This window comes from Sarcophilus harrisii, chromosome 2, assembly GCF_902635505.1.
Source record: "Sarcophilus harrisii chromosome 2, mSarHar1.11, whole genome shotgun sequence".
Lineage (NCBI taxonomy): Eukaryota > Metazoa > Chordata > Mammalia > Dasyuromorphia > Dasyuridae > Sarcophilus > Sarcophilus harrisii.
This window is the reverse complement of record NC_045427.1, coordinates 373,920,150-373,936,256: the sequence shown is the minus strand read 5'-3', so window position 1 is coordinate 373,936,256 and position 16,107 is coordinate 373,920,150. Positions and strand designations below refer to the sequence as shown.

At 36.5% G+C, this 16,107-nt stretch overlaps 2 pseudogenes; both read right to left on the bottom strand.

The window, feature by feature from the left end:
* Nucleotides 1–123: 123 nt before the first annotated feature.
* On the bottom strand, nucleotides 124–4,526 carry LOC100919555 (annotated as a pseudogene).
* A 5,439-nt stretch (nucleotides 4,527–9,965) lies between these two features.
* Nucleotides 9,966–14,927, bottom strand: LOC100919029 (annotated as a pseudogene).
* Nucleotides 14,928–16,107: the final 1,180 nt, after the last annotated feature.

The window sequence follows — 16,107 nt, the reverse complement described above, 5'->3', positions numbered from 1 at the left end:
GTGCTCAAATTGACGAAATCATATATGTCTTGTGCATCAGGTCATAGAAAAAAGAAAAGTATTTTGACCTGTTGTAGAATCCAAATATTATTTCAATAGATTTTCTCCTTATTTGATTTTTAAAGTAATAAAATAATAAAAATAACATCTCAAATAAATACAATTTTATTCACTTTCCAATCTTGATGATTACATCTTGTGACAAAATTAGCATTGTACTCCAAATTGTATTTCTTCAAAGATATGCATTAAATATATAACAGAAAATTAAAAGTGGATGACTTGTGATGATTCTTCAAGGTCAAATATTCTGTAATAAAACTGAGAAAGTTTCAAGTTGGAATTTCTAAACGGTCAGTTTACAAATAGTTGAAAAACAGAGCACTTGAAACAACACGTTTGGCCAAGAATGTGCTTCCTTAATCTAGATATTCCTCAAAGTAGGAAGACAAAACAAAGACATTCATTTAAATTTATTTTTCGTGTCTTGGGCTTTTGGAGGATAAGTAAAATTCAATGTGACACGCAGAAGAAAAATGTTATATACATATTAAAAGTAGCTCACTAAAATTACTTTACAGCATCACATAGCCAAAGGCACCAAGCAATCCTTTCTAGTCACTCAACTAAAGTTTGTGTAAAGAATATAATAGTCATTTATGGTAAATTGAATAATTGGACCAGTCTGCATCCTTTACAATTTTCTCTAAACTGACCTTCAATTTTTTGTCACAATACTTTATCATATAATTCTCTTAGTTTCCTAATGATATATTCCTAAAAATTTTTCTTCAATACTTTAGTGTTCTGTGTTTTTCCTTATTATTTTATTGGCTTATAATACTTTCAAGATCGAAATCACAAACCACAAATGAGAGTATTTTGAGGGAAATCCATTCATTATTTTAAAATAATATCAAAGTGAATGTATTAAGATTTTTTAAAAAAATACATGAGCAATTATTAAAAGTTTTGTGGTCACAATTAGTAGGTTACAAGATCATTGTTGCTCCTTGAAAAGATTTTTTACAAAAAAGAGAGAGAGGACAAAAACATCCAGAACATTAGAACAAATGTTAAAATTGCCCTTAAGATGAGGCAATTTTTTACTGACATGATAAAAATGAAATCTTGAAAAATATTCCTTTGCAGGTGAGACAGGATAGCATAATTCAGAGAGAGAGCACTGAGTCAACATCAAGACTAAGAATGTTAAAACACATTTGCTGAATTTGTTAAATGAAAAATATTTTAAAATCCAATGGAGAAAGGGAAGAGATGATGATTTGTTCATTTTGAAAAAGTAACCAGGGAACAGAGTAAGCTGAAGAAAATTCAAAGATATAACAAGAACAGAAACAAGGAAGAAAAAATGAAATATTTACGGAGAAAAGACATAGGAAGAAGAGGAAAATGTTTGTGTGAATGAATAAGGAGTTATAATACAATGCAATAGCATAAAAATCTATTCTATTTTGCTACCAAAAGTTGACAACTAATAGGGGAGAAAGAGCGGGATGCAAGAGGGAAAAACTATGTCTCTAAATAGATCAAAACAAAAGTCAAACCTAATTGAATCAAAAGCTATTCCTTAATTTTGGGTTCTTAATAGAGTCCTTCCAACTTGCTTGAGTAGGAGGAATGGTGGGATTAATGGTCTTCATGAACCTAAGTCACAAGTCCTTGGGCCAGGTCAGACACCTAGTCAGACACACCTCATAATGGCAATTCTGGGACAAAGTATATGTCCCATCAACATCCACCAAGTAATTTGGGAAAGGATTATTAGGATCAAATCTACTATCATCACTACCACTCCTCTTCCTATTCCATAGACAAATAAGGATAAATATAATAACAGAGACTAGGAAGAGAAAGGAAACAGAGGCCAGAGAAATGACTAAATAGATAAAAAGGGAATCAGTCTGAACTTCCTCCTTGCTTGCAGCTGGAAACTGCGTATAGGGCTCAAAAAATCCATCCACCAAAAATACATTCAATGTAGCTGATGTGGATAGAGGAGCTGCCCATTGCCCTTCACTAGCACCGGGAGCCTCTGCTTGATGGTGTCTTTGTCACTGATGGGTCTTGCTATGTGAACTTCCCCCTTGTGGGCTCACAAAGTGAAGAGGTCTGAATCTGTAGCCTTCAGCAGCTGATAGGAAAGAGGAATTCTGTCCCCAGTCCCTATCATCAGCTACCATCTTGATCACCAGGTAACCTGACTCTGCAGTTTGGGGTATCAGGTCATTGCAGGGAGCTGTGCATGAAAGGAGAATTACATTTTCATCCTGTACCACAACATAACTACTCAAAGATGGAGAACCACCATCCACTGCTCTCACAGTGAATTATAAAGCTTAAATGGCTTCATTATCCAGAAATTTCAGAGCATAGACATGGCCACTGTCTGAGTTGATGGAGATGCAGGAGAAGAAGGGCAGATCTTCAGTTTCTGGAGGCGCAGAGAGTAGGTGACTTTGGCATTGACTCCGGAGTTCCTTTTGCTGGCACTGCCATTGCCATTGTGGAGGGCAGGACTGTTGTTCTCCTGCAGGTACAGTTTTTTAGATTCTCTTGAGTAAAAGACATCAGAGATGAGCACCATGAGATTATACTCAGATTTGAGTCTCCGGTATCCAAATCCATCACTGTAATAGTGATGTTGTGCTTGGCCTTGTATTATGTCCAATGCTCCTTCTGTTACCAAAGTTTAGAAGCTCTTGATGGAAAGTTTCAGAGCAAAGTGAAGATCATCCTGGATGGAGTAAGCCACCCTTCTATTTTCCCCAGAGTCCAGATCTGAAACTCTGAAGACAGCAACCAAAACCTCAGGTGAGTTTTCTGGAATATTCTGGTAAATGGGGATATAGTCCATTCAGAAGGATTGTCATTTAGATCCATCACCTAAACAATAATAGTACATTTCTTAAAAGGGCTCCCCCCATCTGTGGCCTGAATATTGATGATGTAAAATTGACAACTCAAAATCTACTTTTCCCTTTAAACTAAGTTCCCCTAATTTCTTTGATAATTGAAAATGTTTTCAGAGGCATGAAAAAGTGTATAGGATATATTTGCCTTATTTCTTGCGTCTAAATCTGCCACTGAGACTGTGAAAACACGGGAGCCCATGAAGGTATTCTCAGTGATCTGAACCCTTTAAAGCGGCTGAGTAAAGACTCTTCAATCGTCTTTGATATCGACTACAATGACTCGGACTTTGGCAGTTCCAGACTGGGTGAAAATTCACAGTCCACTGCAGTGAGAGTTAAAATTACCTCAGGCTCCGTCTCCCGATCCAAAATTTTATCTAGTACAGGTTCTGGACATTTCCTGCCCTTTCATCCTTTTGATTCTGAATGTGGAAATGAAAATTGTGACTGATCGTGTAGTTCTGGAGATTGTTGCTTCCTACAACTAGATCCTTCGCATTTCCTAGTATAAATACAGTTCGGGGAGAGGTGTTGTAGAAAATTTTCAGTACCATTTCCGTGTTGAGGAACACTGACGAAAGATCATTAACTTCTTCTACCCTAAGCTCAGCCCGAACAATCTGAAAGGAGTTTTCCAGTAAGACTTGGAAAAGTAGCACACATGGCTCGGCAGGGCCGCACAGTTCCTCCCGGTCCAGTTTCTTTCTCAGGAGCAGATTCCCGGTTTTAGGGTGCAGCTGCAATTACTTTTTGTTGCCTTTGAAAACGACTCTGGCCCTCCGATTTGACAGTTCCCCCATCTCCAGGCCCCGAGGTTTAGCCACATTGGCACATAGGAGCCGCTCTCCATCTCTTCCACTACTGAAAACTGCTCCAATTCTGAGGCAGCCCCAAACCCACCTCAAAAAATAAGGAAAAAGAGAACTTGCCTTTGTTGCAGAATCATCGTCCTTTCCCGTTCCGTTATCCCATGGAGTAGCCTAGTTCAGCCGGAAACAATAGCCAGAGAAACCTCCGAAAATTGCAGGCGCAGGACCGTCCCCCATTTCCAGCTAACAAAGCTTTCTCTCTCCTTTCTGACTGTCTGATTCAGGGATGTCTTTTTTGAGCCTTGGCGTGTCCTTGTGTCTTTTTCTGTCTCTTATTAGCTTGCAGCGACACCACGCGGATCTGTCTTGTCTTTGCATAGTTGATAATCCAAACGTTCTTTACACCCGATTTCAAAACATGAATTCTGCTCTGTATTTTCAAGGAATATATTTGATCTTTACACGGTGATCTGTATCAATGCTGTAAACGCCCAGGAATGACATCATGTTTTGTTTAAGTGTAATTATGTTACTTCATAGGTCTAGGTATATTTTCAAGCTAGGAAGTGAAAAGAACAAAATCATTGCCCCACTGGCACCCATCAGGTATCTTGGGAAGGGCTAGTTGGATCAAGTAAAAAACCATTACTGGTGTCCCTCTTCCTCTTCTACCGGTGAATAATAATAAACATAATAGAAGCCAGGAGGAGAAAGGAGATGGAGGCCAGGAAAATGATTAAGTAGATTCTTCGGTGAATCTGGGAATTGTAGGTAGGGCTCAAGGAAATTATCCACCAAAAATCTATTCGTACTAATTTTCACCTGTACCGGGACCCTGTGTTTGATGGCACTGATGGGCCTCTCCGTGCTCACTTCCTCATTATGGACCCATATACTGAAAAGTTTGGGCTTTGTGGTCTTGAGAAATTGGTAGGAAAGTCAGGAATTCTGTCCCCAGTCCCTGTCCACAGCCACCACTTTGGTAACTAGGTAACTTGGCTCTGCAGTTCTTGACATCAAGTCACTACCGTGCCCATTTTGCAGAGGTTATAACAGGAAGGGAAAATTATCATTCTTATTAAGGACCACAACCTTATCCAGAGCCTGACCACTCAGGGCTGATAAGTCACCATCAGCTGCCCTCAACAGTGAACTGGAAAACTTGGATGGCTTCATAATACAGAAATCTCAGAAGATAGAGATGGCTGTTGTCTCAGTTGATGGAGTTGTAGAAGAGGATCAGGTCTCCAGTCTCTGGAGGCATCAGAGAGTATTTGACTTTGTCGTTGATTCCTGAATCCCTGAAACTGGCATTAACGCTTCCAATGTAGAAGGCAGGACTGTTGTTCTCTTGTAAGTACAGTAGAGTCTTTGAGTAAAAACTGAGAAATTATCATTGACATAAAAGACAAGCAACTAGATGTTCTGTTCAGATTTGAGCCTCAAATCTGTGAACATAATAATAATGTATATTTAACTCTGCTATCTCTGTCTAGTGCTCCCTATTTTACCAATGTATAAAAATTATCAATCCATGGTTTAGAGCAGATAGGTGGTACAGTGGATAGAGAGCCGTTTCTGAAATCAAGAACATTCCAAATCCAGTCTCAGAAACTCAGCTGTGTGACCCCTGGCAAGTTATTTGATTCTGTTTGCCTTAGTTTTCTCATCTCTTGGAGAAAGAAATGTTGAACCATCTCTGACAAGAAAACTTCAGATGGAGTCATAAAGAGTTGGACATGCATACAGCTATAAATATTTAATATTTAATACTAAATATTGAATTAATAAGACTGAATATTTTAAAAAGCCCATATTGATAAAAAAAAATCTTTTAAGGTTTGGAAAGTGCTATTTATACTTTATCAAATGTAATTCTACCTATGAGGTAGGTACTACCATTTTTTTAAGGATGAGAAAACAGATAGTTCAAGAGATTAAGTGACTTTTTATATCCAGAAAACTAGCAAGTAAAGAAAAGAAACCTTTGTTTCCACATATCAAATCCAGCAAATGTGCACTAGGTTATATAAAGTTTGTATTTCAGGGGCAGCTAGGTGGCGCAATGGCTAGAGCACCAATGCTGAAGTCAGGAGGATCTGAATTCAAATGTGACCTCAGACACTTAACACTTCCTAGCTGTGTGACCTTAGGCAAGTCACTTAACCCCAATTGCCTTGGGGGGAGGGGGGGAATTGTATTTCAAAAATTTCATACTTTCATCTTTAAAAACTGAAATTAAGAAATATTCAATTTTTCCAAAACTCTTCCCCATAATTTCCAGATAGTAATTATTTTGCAGATTATGTTGGGGGAAAGGGGAGGGAAGGTGGAAGCTCATAAATGTAGAAAAGCAAATAACACACCTGTAGAAAGAGCACTGAATTTAAAGTCAGAGGATCCGAGTTAAAATGTTGACTGTGTTACTGTTTGTGTGCTCTTAAGTTATTCATTGAATTTTTGAAGCTTCATTTTTCTCATATATAAAAAGAGTTGGCCTACATCAAAGGTTCTTGACTTTTTTTATATGGACCTTTTTAGCAGAAGGGGGCCAAATTCTCAGAATGATGTTTTTTAAATGCATAAAATAAAATAAGTCAGATTGCAAAGGAAAGGAACTACACTGAAATACACTTCTTAAAATTTTTAAAGTTAAAGATTTTAGGTTAAGAACTCCTGGTATGAGTTGTGAAATCATCCAACCATTCTGGATTTTTTTTTTGTGGTAGCAAAGAATTGGAAAATGAGTAGATGGTCATCAATTAGAGAATGGCTGAATAAGTTATGGTATATGAAGATAATGGAATATTATTGTTCTATAAAAAATGATGAATTAGAAGATCTTAGAAAGATCTGGAAAGATTTACAAGGACTGATGCTGAGCAAAACAAGCAGAACCAGGAATACATTGTACACAATGAAAGCAAGAATGTGTGATGATCAACTATGAACGACTTAGTTCTTGCCAGTGGTTCAGTGATCCAAAGCAATCCCAATAAGTTTTGGGCAGAAAATGCTATCTGTATCCATAAAAAGAGATATGGAGATTTAATGTAAATCAATATATCTATGTTCACTTCTTTTTCTGTTTTTTTTTCTCTCTCTCAAGGGCTTTCCTATTTGTTCTGATTTTCTTCTCCCAATATGATTCATAAAGCAATGTGTATTAAAATTAATTAATTTTTAAAAACTTAAAAACACTTCTAGTTTCGAGCTCTAGTGTTTTCTCTACATCTAAACCCACTAAAACCCATAAATCTGCAAACTATTCAGAGCTGCCAAATCACTGTTGCAACTACTGAGTATAGATTAAATTAACTTAGCAAAGTTATGCCCTAATACCAGAAAAAAATCATCTGACTGATCTCTAAAAAAACCATAAGGTAGGGCAGCAGTGAAGTGAAAGTGAAGACTCTAGTAGGCTAAAGAACTCATATATACTTTTTTTTTTTTTTTTTTTTTTTGCTTTGCTGGGTTTCCAGCAGTTGAAGTTTTCCTTCCAGTTTACTTTGGTGAAACTAGTTTATGAAGTATCTGAACAGTTCTTCCCTATCTGTTTCACCTGGGCCATTTTTGGTGAAGCAAATGTCATTGTTGTACACAGTCAAAATTCTAAATAAACCTTGTAAAGAAGATTCTTTATCTTATTATCCATTTATATAAATTGACTTCTTTCCCTTGAAACACAACTGACTTGAGTCTGGATTGAAGAAACCCCATGTTATTTCTGTTTCAAAAGAGAAACAGGAAGGAAGAAGTAGAAGTTACCAGAATTAGTTAGATTAAGAGGGGTGGTAGCTTGGATGACATGTTTTTAAACTTTGTTCAGATTCCTTCTGAAAACATGTTTATAAGGTTAGCTACTCTCTAAATTTGTCGTGCTAGGAAAGAATTTTCTGGATAGGGAAGAAAAGATCTAGAATCTTCACTTCAGTCTCTGAATCCTGAGGAAAATCTCTGAATGGGGGCATAACTATTTTACAACATATTAAGGTAACAATCAATTGTGAATGTGTGTTTTTGGAAAACCAACAGAAAAGAACACATCTTTCTAAAGGATTGGCTAATGCTGACTACCTGAGAATGCTTTAGCTTTTAGCCTTTGCTTTTGGTCCATTCTCATCTTTTCTGTTAATTTTTAATGGTTCAGACATATGTGAAAACCACTTGAGGCAGTTGAATCTTTTCAAAAGAGTACTAATGTCACCAAACTTAAAATATTCTTCATTCTCAATAATAGTATCCATTATTGGTCATTTCCTTAAACTTTTTTGTATCTTTTATAAATTAATTTGTAAATATTTTCTTAAATAACTTTTTTTCATCGATTCATTACAACTTATATTTTAAAGGGATCTCAGAAATCATTCAAGAGACTTTCAATTGAAAGAGTTCTTAGAGAATAATTAGGTTAGACCTCTTTTATTTAAAGATAAGGAAACTGAGACCCAAGAGGCTAAATGATTCTGCCAAATTCATAGAGGTAAAAAGTGGCAAATTGAGGATTCAATCTCAAGTTATCTGCTTCCAAACCAAGAGCCTTTGATTTCATTAACCTACTTCCATTTGTCCATCTCTTACCTGAAGCAGAGGTGCCTCTACAAATTCTGTGAAAAATTGTCATAAAGCCTTAGATTGAAATTTCCAACTTTTGGAAATTGCATTACATTTTAACACCTCTAATTGTTAGGTCATTCCTCCATAAACAAGTAGACAGATAGTTCAGATAGCTAGTTCTTAAAAAAATAATACAGAGGCTGTAAAAGGAAACAAAAAAGTATTTCAATTTTCTACTAATGAAAACAACATGGTTTAAAAGAATTCTGAAATACAATACCATTTTATATGCGTTACATTCACAGTGATATAATTTTTTGGATAGAAAAAATGATAAAAATTCAAAGCTGGTGCAGCTTTAGGAAAGCAGGCACAGTACTACATTACTATAAGAATTGTAAATAGAAACAATACTTTGGAAAGGAAATATCACACAATATTGGCTACAAAATCTCACTTTTTGAACTAATGATTCCACTATGGAACAAATGCTGGATTTTTCTGACTGAAACCAAGGTTCAATTAGGGAAAAAAATATTCCTAACAACACACCATTTCTAATAGACAGAAACAAAACAAAAATGGAAACAATGTGCCCAGTGATTCTGGAATTACCAACAATTGTGACATAGGTATTTAATGAAATATAGTATAATGCCAAAAGAAAAGGCAATATGAAGAATATTAATAAATGTGGAAAGACTTAAATGAAATAATGCAAAGAACATCCTAATCAATAGTTACACAGTGTGTAAAACTATGTAACTAACAACTATGAAAATAAGATAGCATCAAAATTTTAAAATACATAGAATGAAAAAATTATTCAAAAAGAATAGAGGCAAACATAAAAACTTTTGATACTTTTTTTTTTTTTACAAATTTTAACATATGCTTTCATTTTTTGAATCATGCATATTTTCCATTTTATGTACAATTTCAAAATGCATTTTATTTGAATATTTGCTTTGATGCTGGCAAATTTGAAACAATCTATTTAATTTTCTATCCCTTACTATTCAGAAGGCCACGAAAAGTCATGGGAGGAAATATTGTTTTAAAAATTCAAAGCATCATACTAAATTTTACTTTATAGAATTCTGCTTTGCTATCTAAGTCCCATAAATTTCCTGTTCACATTGTTCTCGTAGTAAATGACATTAGCTCATTTGCTTTGTGTGTTTGTTTATTTTTTTTGAGGCAATTAAGGTTAAGTGACTTGCTTAGGGTCACCCAAATAGGAAGTGCTAAGTGTCTGAGGTCGGATTTGACTCTGGACCTTTTACCTTCAGGACTGGTACTCTATCAGCTGTGCCATGTAGCTGCCCTAATTCTTGTTTTTAATTCATAATTATACTAAAATTTCTGGAGACCAAATAACTGGCAAACCTATCTATATGTTCTTCTTCCACCTTTTGGGTGAAGAGGTTGAGTAAATTTTGCCTGACTTTATCCTTGGTTTCTCAGTAAGGACCCATTAACCATAATGTACTGTAAATTCTTTTTCTTTATTGTATTTAATATTAGTTCCTTTTTGTATTTGAATTTCATCTAGGTTTGCTTTAAATACAAAAAGGAAATGAAAAAATTATAAAAAAAGAGCAGAATGAGAAAGGAGAAAATGAAAAATTATTATGATATATATTTTTAATAATAAATAAATTTATCTCTGACACAGAAGAATAGAAAATAAAAGCATAGAAACAATGACAAAATATAATAGGAATGCACTGAAAAATATCTCTATCCCTAATTGAAGGAAGTTATGGCTATTCCTGAAGGATGGGTTTTCTTCCAAATCTCTCCTACTATCCCAAGTTGAGTTCCTGGGGATATTGGGCTTCAGGAATTTGAATTCACTGGTTGATGAACCACTGGTCAGACACTTCTCATAATGGTAATTCTGGGACAAGGTTTCTGTTCCACTGACATCAACCACATAGCCTGGGAAAGGACCATATGGATCAAATCTACACCAGCAGGAGCATCCCTCTTTCTTTTCCACAGATGAATAGTGATGAACATAATAACAGAGACCAGGAAAAGATAGGAAACAGAGACCAAGGAAATGACTAAGTAGGTGGTAAGGGAATCAGTCTGGACCTGTTTCTTAGATGTATTTGGTAACTGTAGATAGAGTTCAAAAAAGCCATCCACCAGGAGTACATTTACTGTGATCATTGTGGACAGAGGTGGTTGCCTATTGTTCTTTACCAGAACTAGAAGCCTCTGCTTGATGGCATCTTTGTCATTGATGGGCCTTGCTATGCAAACTTCTCCATTGTGGACCCATAAAGTGAAGTGGCCTGGGTCTGTAGCCTTGAGCAGCTGGTAGGAAAGTCAGGAATTCTGTCCCCATCCCCTGTCCACAGCTACCACCTTGGTCACCAGATAACCTGGCTCTGCAACTCTAGGTACCTGGTCATTGTAGGGAGTTGTGCCATTCTGCAGGGGATATGGCACAGAGGAAGAATTGTCATTCTCATCCTGTACCACAATCTGAACCAGATCCTGGCTCCTCAAAAATGGGGAATTATCATCAGTTGCCCTCACAGTGAACTGGAATGCTTGGATGGTTTTATAATCCAGAGATCTCAGAGCATAGAGATGACTATTGTCTGAGTTGATGTAGATATAGGAGAAGAGAAGCAGTTCTTCACTCTCTGGAGGCAACAGAGAGTATGTTACTTTGGCATTGATTTCTGAGTCCCTGGCACTGGCACTGCCACTGCGGAGGGCAGGACTGTTATTCTCTTGAAGGTACAGTTTGTATGTTCTCTAAGTAAAAACTGAAGAGTTATCATTGACACCAGAAATGAGTACCATGATATTGTGCTCAGATTTGAGACTTGGGGATCCCAAATCCATGACTGTAATAGTGATGTTATATTTTGCCTTGCTCTCTCTGTCCAGTATCCCTCTGTTAACTGGGGTATAGAAATTCTCCAAAGAAGGTTTTAAGGCAAAAGGAATAACATCCTGGATGGAGCAAATTGCTTTCCCATTTTCTCCAGAGTCCAGATCTGAAACCCTGAAAACAACTTCCACAGTCTCTAGAGAACTCTCTGAGATAGGATTGGTAAGTGAAAACATGGTTAGTTTGAGCAGATTATCATTCAAATCTATCATATGGTTAAGACTGTGCATTTTCCAGAAAGGCCCCCACCATCTGTGGTTTCAATATCTATTTCATAAAACCGAATGACTTCAAAATCCACTGGTTTTATTAGCGAAATTTCACCTGAAGAGCGATCTATTTTAAAGGTTTTCCGAATGTCTTCAGAAGCATAAGAAAATGTGTAAATTATTTCTCCATTATTTCCTGTATCTAAATCTGTGGTATGCACTTCCACAACCAGCGAGCTAGGGATATTATTTTCAGGAATCCTCATCTTATAATTCTGTCGGTCAAACTCAAGAGGTATTATCGTTGAATACGAGAACTCGAATTTGAGCATATCGCAATTGAACCTGAGTGGGGGACTCACCATCCTCGGCGGTGAGAATTAAACGGATCTCAGACAGTTCTTCTCGATCAAGACCTTTGCTCAACACCAGCTTCGGGTACTTTCTGCCGTCATTGTGTGCCCGTGTTTGAACTTGGAAATGGGAATTAGGACTAATGGTGTAATTTTGGAGACTGTTGATCCCAGCGTCCAAATCCTGTGCACCATCTAAACGGATTATCTTTCCCAGAGGATTGAGGGATCCCTGGAGGATTCTCAGGAGCATCTCACTGTCCAGGAACATAGGTGAATGAGCATTTACGTCTCGTATTAGTAGCTCAAGAAGAAAAATTTGAAATGGGTTTTCCAGTAATATCTGGAAAGTTAATATGCAAGAATCGTAAGACCCACTCAATTCCTTCCAGTCCAGTTTCTCTTTTATGAGTAGATCTCAGGTTTCATGATTGAGTTGCAAATATCGGTTGTCTCCTTTAAAAGCAATCCGAGCGCTTCTATTAGATAGTTCCCCTATTTCTAGTCCTAGGGCCTTAACCACATTGCCTACAAAAGAACCACTTTCCATTTCCTCTGCTATAGAAAACCCCTTGGGTTCTGAACCTGCCTTAGACATGCACAGGAAAACAAAGAAAAGGAGGATTTGCCTTTATCCCCGAATTGCGTTCTTGTCTGCTTCCATAATGACCTCTTGAAAAATATGCTTGGTTTATCTCAATCCACACCTCTGGGCACTCCAGTAGCCTATGAATAAATAACTCCTTTAGGGTCCTTACTAACCACGTCCTGCTAACAAAGCTTGATTTTTGTTTTTGTTTTGTTTTGTTTTGTTTTGGGCCAGTTAAAGCCAATCCGAGTCACAGAATAATGGAGGATGTAATGTTTTTGTTTTGTTTTCTTTTGTTTTTAACAGATCAGTTATTTTCCTTATCCTTCAGCACCACCTCGCGTCCTGCTTTTCTTTTACTTTCTCAATCAGTTTTCAATGGCATAAAATTTGCTTTCTCAGGCGATAAGATCTTATGTGTTTAGTTTTCCAGTGGAGATTTTGCGCTCTAGTTGTAGTTAAAAGAGCGTGTTATTTGATTTTTCTGTGGACACTACACATCAGTATCACACATATGCACAAATTATTATCGAGAGTTATATATAACCGTGGTTAGCTTGGGACACGTGCTTTTACTAACACAAATATCAGTGAGAACAATTTCAAAATTAGAGAAGACTATAATTAAGTGGAAAGCAGAATTCTTAACTAATATAAAGGATATTATGTCTCAGAATAAGGAATGCATATCTTCTTTTCTCAGTTTGTCACTTTGATGTCATAATGAAATTTCAAGACTCTTTGCTCTAAGAAAAAAAAAACTCATTGCAACAACTAGAAGATAATGAATATGATGCTAAGATGGTCCTGAATCCACAAGTACTTAAATAATTATTTCATTTTTTAATCACATTTTTCAATGTAAGTCTTTCACAGCATTCCATTTAGCTTTTCCATGTAGCTGGCTGCAAGGCTAGGTGTGATTCACCTGCCAAAAATTCATTTTGCATTCTTTGGCTGCATGGAATAGAAAGGTACTGCACTTTTCACTTGTCTGATCACATGCTTTCAAAAAGAAAGTTTACTTATTGGTGACACATTTTAAGAGGAATAAACTAGAGTTCATCTAGTGGCCAAATTAGGAAGAAGCCAGAAAAGAAAATTCGAGTTTTGATATGAAAATGGAGAGGAGAAAGTACATATCTTTAGGTATTTGAAGAACTGTCAAGTAGGAAAATGATCAGACTTCTGTGTAAAACTCATTAGTGAAGTATACTGAAAGACATATTTAAGATGAAGTTGAGGAAGAATTTTCAAATATTTTTAAGATGGAATAGTTTCAATATGAGGTAGTGAATTCTTTATCACTTGACATATTTAAATAAAAATTGTATAAAGACCTGTTAAAGGTAGAGGAGAGGGAATGTCTTCATAATAAGGAGTGTTGAACTAGATAACTTTCTCCGTATCCTTGAAGATATAACATTGCAGAATATCTCTGATGCATTTGCTTCCAGTTGTGCATGTTGTTTGGAAATCCACTTAAAAATTGTATTGAAAATCTTGAAATCTGTTCCTTAAACAAGAAAGAATGATCATCTTAACTTCAAAAATATATTTAATTGAAATAGGGAAACACAGAAAATACCAAAGAAGAAAAGGCAGAATGGAAAGACTGATAATTTAGATATTAAAAGATTAGAACTTCAATCTAAGCTCTGTGGCTAATGAGCTTTAAATTTTTGAGGAAGTCACTTAGTCTCTCTTTATCTATTTTCTCATTTGTAACATGAAAGAGTTGGATCTCTATCATTCCTTCCAACTCCAATATATTTTACGACTATATTATTTCTAAGCATAAAGAAGATATTCATAAACATGTTAATCCATTAGTAACTAGATTATGGCATTTGTAATAGAAATGGGGTGAGGAAACATTAGAATGGGAACATGAAGTAATTATTACTATATTAGAATTAAGATTTTCCTCTCTATCCCAGCACTATAGTTTTTCCCAATTGATTGGTCAGACACAATTCATGTTGATAGAACAGGACAGGCTCCCAATATGGATGTCATCCAGAGGGCAGAAACTGATTGAAATAGCTCCAGTCTGTATTATGTTTCTTCTTTCATTGGTAAAGGATGAATATAGTATAACTGATGGAAGTGCAGAGAAATGAGGAGAAGATGCAAGCATGCGATGAGATTCTCATACTGGTCTTGAGATACCTTATTTGGACCTGTAGGATATGGAGAAGCACAATGGCTATAGTTTATATGCTTTTGCTTTCTTTATCCATTATTCCCTGGTTTACCAAGCTGAAGTAGTTCTCCATAGGAAGTTTCAGGGCAAAATTCTCTTATCCATGTGGCAAATCATTCTTTCTTTTTCTGCAGGTAATTCTCCTTAAATCGAGGAGGCAATGTGAACTAAATCTATGATTTCATTGGTACATAGAACTTCCTAGTGACAAAAATTCCTCAATTAATGCAGGAATCTATGCAACTATCAGGCTTGAGAATTGAGTAGATCACTAAGTTGTTGTTACTTGCGCAAAGTCACACTCAACTAGTTAGATATCAAAGGTGTAACTTGAACCCAGATCTTTCTATTATTAAGGTTATTACTTTTTTTCCTTTTAGCTGATATCTCAGAATATTGGTTTTTGGATTTTTAAAAAAATAACCCCAGGTCAGGTCTTGAGCTGCTAAATGATCACATGGTCAGCTAAGAGAAATAATCATTCGGATTCATAGTCAGGGCGAAAATGTCTTGTCAAAAGACTCCACTGTTACTGAGCTTCATATTTACAATTAAGGGGAATTGTTCCATAAATCAAATGCGCTCTGAGAGAAAATCAACAAATACTTAATTGTTTTCAAAAAATTCTGCTGGCGTTATAGATAGAGTAGTACATAGGTAAGCTATTTCTCCATAATTTTTGTCCATTCTCATTAAATTCCACAAATTCGATGAGGACTTGGGGAGTTGTGGATCGGGGTTCAAATACACCACCCATTCCTGGATAAAACGGTTTGTCCGTATTTAACACTAACTCAATGTAAATTCTGCCCTCCGCTGTAACTCCAATTCTATTGTGAACAGAGAAAATGGGATCTGATTGCTTCCTAGTCTATGTTCAGTGTAGTTTCGAGCTGTGACGCAGAGCGAGAAGTGGTGCCTTCACGGATGATCAGGGAAATCTTTTAAGTCCTGGAACACGGTCATTTGTGTTTCAATCTGGATGAAGTGCAAAGAGCTTTCGAGTTAGATACTGAATGGCAGTACTCAGCGTTTGGAGAAACAACTTAGCTCCTCCCAATCTAATTTCTCATTTTAAAAGCACATCTCGGATCTTTCGAAATCATCTTTAAGCAGCAAATAAGCTTTGTTATGTATGCTTTGAGAGAACCCAGCTGGGGAACTACCAGCTCCCCCACCTCCCGTCCCAGGGCCTTTGCGACATTCGCCACCAAGGAGCCCCCATAGGCTCCAAGCCCACATCACTCACATACAGCAAAATAACCAGAAACAGTATTTTCCTTACCCGCCGAAGTGTGTCTAGCATAAACTGCATTGTGCCTTGCTATGCATCCTTCTTCAGCTTTAAAAAAAACAGTCTCAGTTATCTAAATGAAGAGATTTAGATCTCGTCGCTTTGCTCTCAGGAAGCTCCTGTCTTTCCGGAAAGACAATTTTTTCCCTGTGATGGAGGTTGAGGGAGGCAGAGCCCTCATTTCTCCTTCTTAGCCTGCAGTGCCACCAGGCGTCGGAACACCCAGTTTAATATTTT